Raw genomic sequence first — 12,855 nt, 5'->3', positions numbered from 1 at the left:
GGAGCATAAGACCAAGGAGCGGTAAGTAAGAACAGCCCTAGCAGAGTTACACTAACCTCTCCACGGCCTGTCCTGTTCATACTGGACCATAAAAAAACACACATATAAACACTGAAATAAAGTTTAAGTATGCCCCCTACTTTAAAAATACCGGACATTCCTGGCCGTTTTAAATATCATTGCTGGACTTTTTTTTAACCCGAACAAGTTGACATGTGCAGGAAAAGAGTACGTCTCATCACCGTATTTTAATACAGGAGGACCCCTGAGAACCTATTATAGAGGATGGGAGTTGTAGTGGCCCTGACAAGATGCTGTTATGTTGTGTCACGGTGTACACCTTGAGTCAGGGGCGTAGATAAGGGGGCAGATAGGGGGGTTCAAACCCCCCCAGGCGTGCCGCTTACCCGAACGCCCACATACTGTATTACTGCGGCGGGGCACGGGAGCGCATAGCTCCCTCTCCCGTCGCCTATCACCGCCATAGGCTTCAGGCCTTGTAGGCCTGAGGCCTATGCGGTAGTGAAATCCCGGCGCAGGCGTGCGTGATGACGTCATAGTGCGCCTGTGCCGGGACGCAGCACTGTGATGCGCCTGACTCATCCCGCCTTCCTCTGTGAGCAAGCGCCTGGCCCTGGACATAGGTGAGTATTTAGCTTTTCATTTTTTGTTCATTTTTTATTTTTTTTATTTCATGTGCCTACTTTGGGGGACATGTGGGGGGACACACACACAGGAGGACATATTAGGGAAGATAAATCGAGTACATGATGGGGGGGAATGTGGGGGCTGTATGGGGCCAAATTATTATGGGAGGGAATACTATGTGGGGGCAAATTATTATGTGGGGGCAAATTATTATGAGAGGGACTACTATGTGGTGGCAAATTACTAGATGGGGCAGTGTGGGGGCAAATTGCTATGTGGGGGCAGTGTGGGGGCAAATTATTATGGGAGGGACTACTATGTGGGGGCAAATTTCTATATGTTGGCAGTGTGGGGAAACTATTGTGTGGGGGCAGTGTGGGGGTAATTACTATGTGGGGACAGTGTGGGGTAATTTCTATGTGGGGACAGTGTTGGGAAATTGCTATGTGGGGGCAAATTACTATGTGGGGGCAGTGTGTGGAAATTGCTATGTGGGGGCAAATTACTATGTTGGGGCAGTGTGGGGAAATTACTATGTGGGAACAGTGTGGGGAAATTGCTATGTGGGGGCAAATTGCTATGTCGGGGCAAATTACTATGTGGGGGCAAATTTCTATGTGGGGGCAGTGTGGGGAAATTGCTATGTGGGAACAGTGTGGGGAAATTGCTATGTGAAGACAAATTACTATGTGGGGGCAAATTACTATGTGGGGGCAGTGTGGTTGAAATTACTATGTGGAGGCAGTGTGGGGAAAATTACTGTGTGGGGGCAAACTACTATATGGGGCAGTTTGGGGGAAATTACTGTGTGTGGGCAAATTACTATGGGGGGATTACTATGTGGGGGCAGTGTGGTGGAAATTACTATATGGGGTGTTGCTATTGGGGAGGCTCTGTAGGGGCAATTCTATTATTTCTGGGGACACTATACAGGGATTATTGCCTGGAGCACAATAGAGGGTGTTATTATTACTGGGGGCACTCTAGGGGACATTATAGCTGCTGTGGACACTATAGGAACATTTGGGGTAATTTATCAAACTGGTGTAACGCAGAACTGGCTTAGTTGCCCATAGCAGCCAATCAGATTCCACCTTTCATATTTTGGAAATCCAGTTCTACTTTACACCAGTTTGATAAATTACCCCAATTGTGTCTATTAGGGTCACTATTTTTTCAGCAGTATAGTACCTGGGGTATTGGGGGGCACAACGGGCACAGTATTGGGGGTGGCAGGATGACACTGTGGGGACACCAGGATGAGGAGGTTGATGGAAAAATTGAGAAATCTAACGTGTCTGTGTTACAAACTGTAGAGACGAGATGCGGCTGAAAGAATTTGCCATGGTGGTCTGGGTCAAATGGAGGAGAAGAGGAAAAAGAAGGTCTACATGACAGGAGATGTCACTGGATGTAAGAGGTATGTGGTGCTGTATTCTCCTCCATGTCTTTTTTATTACAATTATATGTATTTTAAGTTTGGCGACAAAATTTTTCAGTTTAGGACCCAATTTGGAGTATTTTTTTTTAGTCTGAAGATGTCATATGGCCTAAGAAGAGACTGTGGCGCTCATGAAGCACTAAAATGGAGGGGGGGGGGGGCCCAAGTTGGGTAGACAGCCCCGGGCCCATCATGCACTTAATCCGTGCCTGGGCACACCCTAATCACACCCCTGTGCTCCGCCTCCTGCACTGCCACCTGCCAGCCCCACACTAGTGTAATTTGAGAAAGCTGAACCCCCCCCCCAGGAAAAAAAATTATCTACGGCCCTACCCTGAGTCTATTGCTACCTGGGGTTCAGTGCAGTGAAAAAGTGATATGAAGGAACCATGCAGAGATCATAGAACAAAGAACATCTTTATTTACTAAGTGCAAAAAATAAATAGCAGCAGATGCAGCCGCAGTTCATAACAAAGTGCAATTTCTCCTCCCAGATCATAGTGGCAGAAGATGACAATCAGAAGGTAATTAGCTAACAATGTCTCTCTCTCCTGATTCCCTTCCCTACAGCTGTACTCTGGTACCTGTAGCTGTAGGTGTCCAGTGTATGATGCAGGCTTCTAGCTATGCCTGTCCTGCACTGTGGTGGTGCTGTCTTAACGTGTTTCCCCTCACCTTGCAGCAGAGTCTGTATAGTTTCTTTGCTTGGTCATTCTGTAGTCCTCATGGCCTAGAGGAGCAGGGTCATTGCTCACTCTCTTCTTTTTAAACTGCTCTAACTAACTCTGCTCCTCCATTGGCATAAATTTGGACCAGCCAAGTTCTACCAATAGGGGAGGAATGGGATGGTGAGCCACCGCATACGACAGTCACCCTTGCAGTGATACGAGGGACACTAATAGCAGAGCGATATGTGCAGGACATCCAGCGGACACATGTGTTCCTCTCTTGGCAAGGCTTCCAACTGCCATTTTTCAGCAGGATAATGCCAGCACACAGCAAGGGTTTCCCAGGAAAGTCTCCTCCAGATGACAACACTTACTTGTCCTGCCCTGTCACCAGATTTATCAAGAATTTATTGGACCTGCTGAGATGTCAGCTTCAGCAACCTACATATGTGCAGGATTTACTGGATTCACTTACATTTATCCAGTGGCGACTCTAGGAACAATATATAGGGGGGGCACAAAGATACCACAGTCAAAAATGGGGGGGCAAAAACAAATTAAGTATATATAAATAAGATTACAAAATACCAGAGAATTGCGATATGCAGGGATACATTTATACTAAAACTATTTACTTACAAAAGAAGCCATTCACTCGTCTGCTGTGCCGTCCTCTGCTTGCTTCTGCGGATTCTTTCCCCTTCTTTCTGTCTCTCATCAGTGCGCAAGCGCACTGTTATGGTGGATCTGTGGAAGACACACTGTTATGGGGGCATCTGTGGATGACACTGTTATTATGCCTCTTATTAGCCCCCATTATGCCTCTCATCACTCCCATATCAGCCCCCATGCCTCTCATTAGCACCCATATCAGCCCTTATGCCTCATTAGCCCCATATGCTGCCTCTCATCATTAGCCCCCATATGCTGCCTCTCATCATTAGCCCCATATGCCTCTCATCATTAGCCCCCATATGCCTCTGATCATTAGCCCCATATGCCTCTCATCATTAGCCCCCATATGCCTCTCATCATTAGCCCCCATATGCCTCTCATCATTAGCCCCCATATGCCTCTCATTAGCCCCATATGCCTCTCATCATTAGCCCCCCAAATGCCTCTCATCATTAGCCCCATATGCCTCTCATCATTAGCCCCATATAACTCTTATCATTAGCCCCCCAAATGCCTCTCATCATTAGCCCCATATGCCTCTCATCATTAGCCCCCATATGCCTCTCATCATTAGCCCCATATGCCTCTCATCATTAGCCCCCCAAATGCCTCTCATCATTAGCCCCCCAAATGCCTCTCATCATTAGCCCCCATATGCCTCTCATCATTAGCCCCCATATGCCTCTCATCATTAGCCCCCATATGCCTCTCATCATTAGCCCCCCAAATGCCTCTCATCATTAGCCCCCATATGCCTCTCATCATTAGCCCCCCAAATGCCTCTCATCATTAGCCCCCTTATGCCTCTCATCATTAGCCCCCTTATGCCTCTCATCATTAGCCCCCTTATGCCTCTCATCATTAGCCCCCATATGCCTCTCATCATTAGCCCCATATGCCTCTCATCATTAGCCCCCATATGCCTCTCATCATTAGCCCCCTTATGCCTCTCATCATTAGCCCCCTTATGCCTCTCATCATTAGCCCCCATTTGCCTCTCATCATTAGCCCCCATATGCCTCTCATCATTAGCCCCCATATGCCTCTCATCATTAGCCCCACAAATGCCTCTCATCATTAGCCCCGCAAATGCCTCTCATCATTAGCCCCGCAAATGCCTCTCATCATTAGCCCCCCAAATGCCTCTCATCATTAGCCCCCCAAATGCCTCTCATCATTAGCCCCATATGCCTCTCATCATTAGCCCCCCAAATGCCTCTCATCATTAGCCCTCTTATGCCTCTCATCATTAGCCCCCCATATGCCTCTCATCATTAGCCCCCCATATGCCTCTCATCATTAGCCCCCATATGCCTCTCATCATTAGCCCCATATGCCTCTCATCATTAGCCCCCCAAATGCCTCTCATCATTAGCCCCCCAAATGCCTCTCATCATTAGCCCCCTTATGCCTCTCATCATTAGCCCCCCAAATGCCTCTCATCATTAGCCCCATATGCCTCTCATCATTAGCCCCCCAAATGCCTCTCATCATTAGCCCTCTTATGCCTCTCATCATTAGCCCCCCATATGCCTCTCATCATTAGCCCCTCATATGCCTCTCATCATTAGCCGCCATATGCCTCTCATCATTAGCCCCATATGCCTCTCATCATTAGGCCCCCAAATGCCTCTCATCATTAGCCCCCTTATGCCTCTCATCATTAGCCCCATATGCCTCTCATCATTAGCCCCCATATGCCTCTCATCATTAGCCCCCATATGCCTCTCATCATTAGCCCCCCATATGCCTCTCATCATTAGCCCCCCATATACCTCTCATCATTAGCCCCCATATGCCTCTCATCATTAGCCCCCTTATGCCTCTCATGATTAGCCCCCATTATGCCTCTCATGATTAGCCCCCCAAATGCCTCTCATCATTAGCCCCCCAAATGCCTCTCATCATTAGCCCCCCAAATGCCTCTCATCATTAGCCCCCCAAATGCCTCTCATCATTAGCCCCCCAAATGCCTCTCATCATTAGCCCCCCAAATGCCTCTCATCATTAGCCCCCCAAATGCCTCTCATCATTAGCCCCCTTATGCCTCTCATCATTAGCCCCCCAAATGCCTCTCATCATTAGCCCCCCTTATGCCCCCCTTATGCCTCTCATCATTAGCCCCCCAAATGCCTCTCATCATTAGCCCCCCAAATGCCTCTCATCATTAGCCCCGGACCCCCATATACCTCTCATCATTAGCCCCCCTTATACCCCCAGCAGCCACATATTTTATAAAATAAAAAAACACAGCCGAGGACCAGGAAGTGGTAAGTACAGAGCGTTCACCACTTCCTGGTCTCTCGGTTCTAATGAGCGCTTCCATAATGGAAGCGCTCATTAGTATTCACCTGGGGGAATCTGCGGGGGGGCAACCGGGGGGGCAAAGGACAACATAGGGGGGCGATTGCCCCCCCTCGCCCCCCCCCCTAGCGACGCCACTACATTTATCATCATTCCATTCCAACAACTCCTTTTTGGTGCACTATGTTTTTTTTTTAGCAAAGTGTATATTTTTATTTCATGTATATTGAGGTACTATTTGAAATGTCCTATATATTGCATAGTAATATTTTGGCACGACAACATATGCACGACAACATATGCTTATTCCATCTTAGGCCCCATGTACACGGCCGTTCCGTGCAAGTAGTGCTTCAATTTTTAGTCCCCAATGCACGGGCAACATCCGTGGGGATTCCGCAGACCGATCTAGACGGCCGCAATATGGGCACGGCCGGACAACGGCCGTGTGCATTAGGCGTTAGGCTACTTTCACACTCGTGTTTTGGGGGCGGATACCTCATAGATCTGCAAAAACGGATCCGTTACAATAATACAACCGCATGCATCCGTCTTGAACTGATCCGTTTGTATTATCTGTAACATAGCCAAAACAGATCCGTCATGAACGCCATTGAAAGTCAATGGGAGACGGATCCGATTTCTATTGTGCCAGATTGTGTCAGAGAAAACGGATAATAACCCCCAATATCTTTATAACTTTATTAAAGGTTTACCAAAGCGGCATTCCTCTTTAAACATCACTATATACATTTTTTTATTCAGACTAGATCTCTGATGACATCATCAGCATCCAGAAGCCCCGCCCCCTTAGAATACTGAAGCTGTGTGACATCACAATGCTGTGTCCAGGCTTCTCTGTGTTGGGGTGCACTGGATTCTTTTGAGGGTTAGTTGTTGGAGACAATGGATTTAAGAAGAATTGCTCTTGCATTTCTATTATTTTCTACATTTTCTGTTCACGGAAAGCCCACAAAAACACCTGCAGGTAATGGATATTATCACCGGGGGTTTATCTTACGGAATGGGGTCTAAATATTGTATTTATCCTTACATGATTACGGGTCCTAGAGGCAAACCTGGCTGGTATCTCTGTGGCTTGGAGCTCAGGTTATAGGAGAGTGGGCTGTGCGGCATTGTAGCTTAGACCCATTTACTTGGATGGCGCTGAACTTCAATACCGTACACAACCTCTGGAACAAGAGGGAGGATATTTCAGAAAGAAAGCTGCAAGGTTTCTAATCTCATACAATGCCTTAAATGATGACATTTTGTCTGTAGTGACCACTAGTGGGCACTTACTAAATACTGATTTATTGTTATCTTCTGTCTCCTCGTGTCCCCGTTTTGGGGCTCAGCTGCCGCTTTCATTGATTTCATGTCTTTATTTTCCTTCATTCTTTCATGGACAGTGACTTTCCGAGGATCTGGGAGGACAACCCCAGGTCCAAACAGCGCGGGTGCAAATAACAGTGAGTAGTCAATTCCTTCCTCCCCTAATTCTACTATCATTATCCTCTATCAAGCCCTGACTGTAGTGGAGGAGAACAGCCATTAAGCTGCTCTTTTGGGGATCGGTCCTCTAAAGTGATTCTGGAACATATAATGATGTGCCCCTTATCCAGATGTTACCAGCCCACTGTCCAGCAATTACTCTCTCCATGCCCAGCCAAGCTGCCAGTGCCTACCTGCTGATGTCCTCATGAAGGGCACTGCTGGCATCAGAAGGATCTAGAGATGTCTGTGTAGTGTACGGGGACTGTAATACCCGTCACTACCAAAGTGTCACTTGGTGTGCTGTCGTCCCCCCCTTATTCATGGGGAAGTTGGTATATGTCATCTTTATAAATTGTCATGTAATGTAATGTTATGTATTTCCCTGTTACTGTGACACTTGCATGTACAGGCCTGCTAGGTGTGTCATTCCAGCTTCTAGTCACTAGAGGGAGCTAGAGAGCCCTAGTTTATATAAGGCCCAGACAGGGAAGCAAAGGTCAGTCTAGTGGAGAGCTCAGAAGTTTCTAGAGCCTCAGGAAGCTGAGAGAGACCGAGGCAAAGTGCAGAGAAGCAAGAGGTACTCAAAATAACAGAGGAGGTACTTTCTAAAGCTATAGCCAAGGATATAAAGCCAGAACTAGGTTATTGGGCCTTGGTGAAGAATTGCTATATTCCAGGATCAGACAGAAATAGAGTGCAAGCTCCTGTACTGCAAGTCCTGTGTTCAACACTCTGTAATCACCTTGCTAAATCTGTAATTGCCTGCATCAACCGTATTGCAAAATCGACTGTATGCCAAGGAACTGCGATTCCAATATTGTCTCTGCATGAAAACTACTAAAGTTGGAGTTCTGTTTTAATACCACGTGTTCCTCAATTTATTCCTGCTATCCGCAAACAGCGTGCCACCGTTTAATTGGCACTGGCGTCACGAACAATTTCTACCATCACCTGCCTATGCAGAGAGTCAGCCGTCTCAGGTTAGTGTTATTGCACTACTACACCCAGAAACTCTATTACACACAACTTGAGTACGCTGCACCTCTCTTTTGGCGTCACGAACAGGATACGCACGCTTTCTAGTGCAAGAAGCGTGAACTTTGTGCCTTATACAGTTGCCCTGTGACCAAAGTGACAATTTGCCTGTTTTATTGAAGTGGACTTTGTGGACTGAAAAACATACCCAAAGTGTACCTAAAACCTCTAAAAAGCGCTGTGCAGTGTTGCGCTACCCAGAGAAAGAATATCGCCGCATTGGAGTGTGGTTTTGTGGACTTTTTACAATCCTGCTTGCTGTCAGTGAATGGACAGCGTTTTGCTAAAGATGGCCACCAGCTGCCTGGAGTAAAGTTTCCCGCGCCGCTGAGGACCTTCATGGGCGGATCCCTGCAAAGACACAGAGAGTCCCGCCCCTCTTCATCATCGCACCGCCGCGGCCCTGCTTCTTCTGCGTCATCGGGTGCTCAGGACGTCCGGAACCTCGCGAGACTTGGCCTGCGCAAGACCGGCGATACCGGTAAGCACTTGTAACCGGAGGGAAGGGGAGTGTACCGGCCCCTTTAGTCGCCAGCGGCCACCTCTCAATCGACTAACATGTCAGAGCCAGGAGTGCCTGAGCAGCCGGCCCCAGGAGAGCTTGCGGATCCTGATCATCCTACAGCCCCCAGCATGATGCCCTTTACCATGCCTTACTATTTCGGGGCCCCATGGTTCCCCCGCTACAGGGGAGAGACCCATACCCTAAGGGACTTTAAAGAAAAGTTGCTGGCACTATTCCGACTGTACCCTATAAATGCTGACCAGCAGATGGAAATCCTGCTGGCGCAACTGGAGGGAGCTGCCCGCAGGGAAGTGTTATCCTGGCCTGCTACTGAGCGGAGTACTTTAGAACAGATCTTCGCCCGCCTCAGAGCCACTTTTGAAACTAGGACCGCCTCAGAGATAAAGATGCACTTCTTTGGCAAGAAACAGAAGTCCGGTGAGTCCCTCCGTGACTATGCCCTATCACTTCAGGAGGCTTTAGGGGCTGTAATCCAGATAGATCCCAAAGAGGCTGATAACCAAGACCAGACCCTGAGGGAACAATTTATCAACGGGGTGTCTAGTGAACAAATAAGGACCCAGTTAAAGATGCTGTCTGCCCAGCACCCTAACAGTGCCTTTCTAGACTTTAAAGAACTGGCTATAAAGATCCTGGGGTCCACAGTATCTCCTGAGTTGAGCGCCCTATCTGAGTCATCAGCCTGCAGGCCAAAACCGCTCATCACTAACCGAGCTGAGGCCGGCCAAGCTGTTCAAGTGTCAGCTACTGATACTATTGCCATGCTTACAGAGCAAGTAAATCACCTCACTAAAAGTCTAGAGAAAGTGTGCAGAAAAATAGAGGAATGGGAAAAACCCATAATGCTAGATGAAGAATTCCTGTCACCTCCTAGGCCGTTCCCACCTCCTTACCAAGAGACTCACCCCAGGGATCCTGGGAGGCGTAATAGAGATCGCAAGCGGCCCGTGTGTACATACTGCAAAAAGCTGGGACACACAGAATCCACGTGCTGGCAGTTAAACGGGCAACCTCTGAGGCTGAGGACCACCCCTCGGGAGGTAGAACACTAGGTCCAGAGGATCCAAATTGGATGCCACGTTATGTAGGATCCCATCCTAAAATCAACATAGAGATCAACGGGGTCCCCTTTGAAGCCCTATTAGATACTGGGTCTCAGGTCACTACTATTCAGCTGCCTGCCTTTGAAAAGTTCTGGGACACCAACCAGTTGACCCAACCGCCTGAATCCTGGGTGGAAATTATCGCCAGCAATGGCAAACCAGTAAAGATTCATGGATACTGGGAACCCACCCTGCAGGTGGGAGAAGTAACCCTGCCTCAACAGGGAGTGATCGTAGTACAGGCCGGTGACAGAGGAGGACATCCTGTCATTCTAGGCACCAATGTCTTCAAAAACTGTTATTCAGAAATACTTGCTGTATTACATCAGACTTTGCTCACTGCTTCCTCTGCATCCAGGAGGGTGATTCAAAAGACTATTACTGTGTTAAGTGCCCAGCAGAGGTTTGCTAATGGGAAAGGAGAAATTTGTACTGCCAGGATTAGTGATATTAAGCCTGTGACTTTGCCGCCTAATTCTCAAACTCTTTTATGGTGTCGTGCTGTCCTGGGAGTCCAAGGCCGAGATTATCCAGCCCTGGTGGAACCAATCCAGATGGAGGATTACCCTTATGTGAGAGCTGCCAAGTGCCTGGTGAACGTCTCCCAAGGTAAAGTACCTGTCCGTCTGATTAACCTGAGTGATCATCCTGTTGCGCTTACTAAGCATTGCCGTGTTGCCCAGCTGTCCCAGGTGTCCTTCCAAGACATCATTCGTCTTCCAGCGACAGAGAAGCCGCCAGCTGCAGTCAGCGGATGTTCGCCGGTGACCCAGCCACAAGTGCCCTGGTGGGAAGAGCTCCATGTAGGGGACGAGACTACCCCCCAACATCAACAAGAAGGGATTCTACAGCTTGTCAAAGAGTACCACCAGGCCTTCAGTAAGCATGCTACTGACTATGGAGAGGTTAGTGTCATACAACACACCATACCTACTGGCTCTCATCCTCCTATCAAGGAGAGATACAGACCCTTACCACGTACTTCATATCAGACTGTAAAGGAAATGATCCAAGAGATGAAAGACTCTAATGTGATCCGGGACAGCCGTAGTCCGTGGGCTGCACCCCTGGTTCTTGTAAAGAAGAAGGACGGTAGTATCCGTTTCTGTGTGGATTATAGGAAAATTAATCAAATAACCCACAAAGATGCATACCCACTGTCCCGCATTGAGGAGTCACTAACTGCTCTGGGCTCTTCTGCCTATTTCTCCACATTGGACTTGACCAGCGGCTACTGGCAAGTACCCATGGCCCCTGAGGATAGGGAAAAGACTGCTTTCACTACTCCCATGGGCCTGTTTGAATTCAATTGTATGCCGTTCGGGCTATGTAATGCCCCAGGAACTTTCCAGAGACTAATGGAACGGTGTTTGGGTCACAAAAACTTCGAAACAGTGCTGCTGTATCTAGATTACGTCATTGTGTACTCACAAACATATGAAGACCATCTGAAACATTTGGCAGAAGTATTTGAAATCCTTATCAAATATGGCTTGAAGGTAAAGCCATCCAAGTGTCACCTGCTCAAACCTGCAGTAAGATACCTGGGGCATGTAGTAAGCGGAGAGGGAGTGCAACCTGACCCTGATAAATTAGCAGCTGTCCGTAATTGGCCGGTTCCTACTACCGTCAAAGAGGTGAGGAGTTTTCTTGGTTTTGCCGGCTACTATAGACGTTTTATCCCCCATTTTGCTCAAATAGCTGATCCTATCCAGGAACTCTTGAGGGGGCAACCCAAAAAGAGTCCTAGAACTCCTGTGCCCATTGAGTGGAATGAGAAAAGAGAGATAGCGTTCCAATTGCTAAAAAAGAAACTGACCGAGCCTCCAGTGTTAGGTTATCCAGATTATAGCAAGCCCTTCCATCTCTATACTGATGCTAGCAAGCGAGGCCTGGGAGCTGTGTTAGCCCAGATCCAAGAGGGAAAAGAGAGAGTGATAGCATATGCAAGCCGCTCCCTGAAAGGAGCTGAGAAAAATGAGCAGAATTATAGTTCCTTCAAACTAGAGTTCCTGGCATTAGTGTGAGCGGTGACAGAAAAATTCAAGGATTATCTAGCCGCCACCCCGTTCATTGCATTCACTGACAAAAACCCTCTGGCGCATCTAAATACAGCTAAATTGGGGGCCTTGGAGCAGAGATGGGCCTCTCGCCTTGCCAACTATAATTTCTTTGTAAAGTATCGTGCTGGACGTACTAATGATAATGCTGATGCTTTATCCAGGCTTCCCACAGAGACAGCTCCTGATGATGTGCGAGATGCTTGGGAAGATGTAGAGATGCCGGCTTTCTATAACAAATTTGCTCAACAGGATCAGGCTCGAGCTACCAATAACAGAGCTGCAGTTCCTTCACCCTCCAGTAGGCCTGATCCTAAAGAAGAAAGGTGGGTGAAACTACAGTCTGAAAGTAGAGTGCTGGGTGAGTTGTTGGACTTCATTACTAGTGGCAGAGCCCCTCAGAGGATTCGGCGTAAGAGTGCAGATCCTGAGCTCATCAAACTGTGGAGACAGCGCCATCAACTCTTCATACAAAAGGGCCTATTGCTACGGAGAAGCCTAGACCCAGTGTCCAACGAGAGAGTGCACCAGATTCTCATACCCCGACGAGATGCAGGTATGGTGTTGGAGATGTACAGTACCACAATCAATCCGGTCACTTTGGGGTCCAAAAGACTGAAGCTACTATCCGCCAGCAGTTTTACTGGGTAGGCATGAGAGAAGACATGGAGAAGTGGTGTCGAGAGTGTGTAGCCTGTGCCTTGAAACGAAGTGAGCACCATGATCAGAGGGCACCACTGAGACCCATTGTAAGTACCCGTCCTCTTGAACTTGTCGCCATCGACCATGTAAAACTGGAGCCTAGTCGCTCAGGGTATGCTTATGCCATGACTATTATTGATCATTTCACAAAGTTTGTTGTAGCAGTGCCTGTGAGAGACCAGACAGCCAAGACTAC

General features: G+C 48.0%; 1 long non-coding RNA gene across 1 annotated transcript in view; it reads right to left on the bottom strand.

The window, feature by feature from the left end:
* Positions 1-113, bottom strand: part of LOC120998523 — a 20,622-nt gene extending 20,509 nt beyond the window's left edge. Inside the window, exon 1 of the long non-coding RNA XR_005778420.1 lies at positions 103-113. This is a non-coding gene — a long non-coding RNA (uncharacterized LOC120998523). The remainder of the gene's footprint in view (positions 1-102) is intronic.
* Between the last annotated feature and the right edge of the window lie 12,742 nt (positions 114-12,855).

Source organism: Bufo bufo, chromosome 4, assembly GCF_905171765.1.
Source record: "Bufo bufo chromosome 4, aBufBuf1.1, whole genome shotgun sequence".
NCBI lineage: Eukaryota > Metazoa > Chordata > Amphibia > Anura > Bufonidae > Bufo > Bufo bufo.
This window is presented reverse-complemented; position numbering and strand designations above follow the sequence as displayed.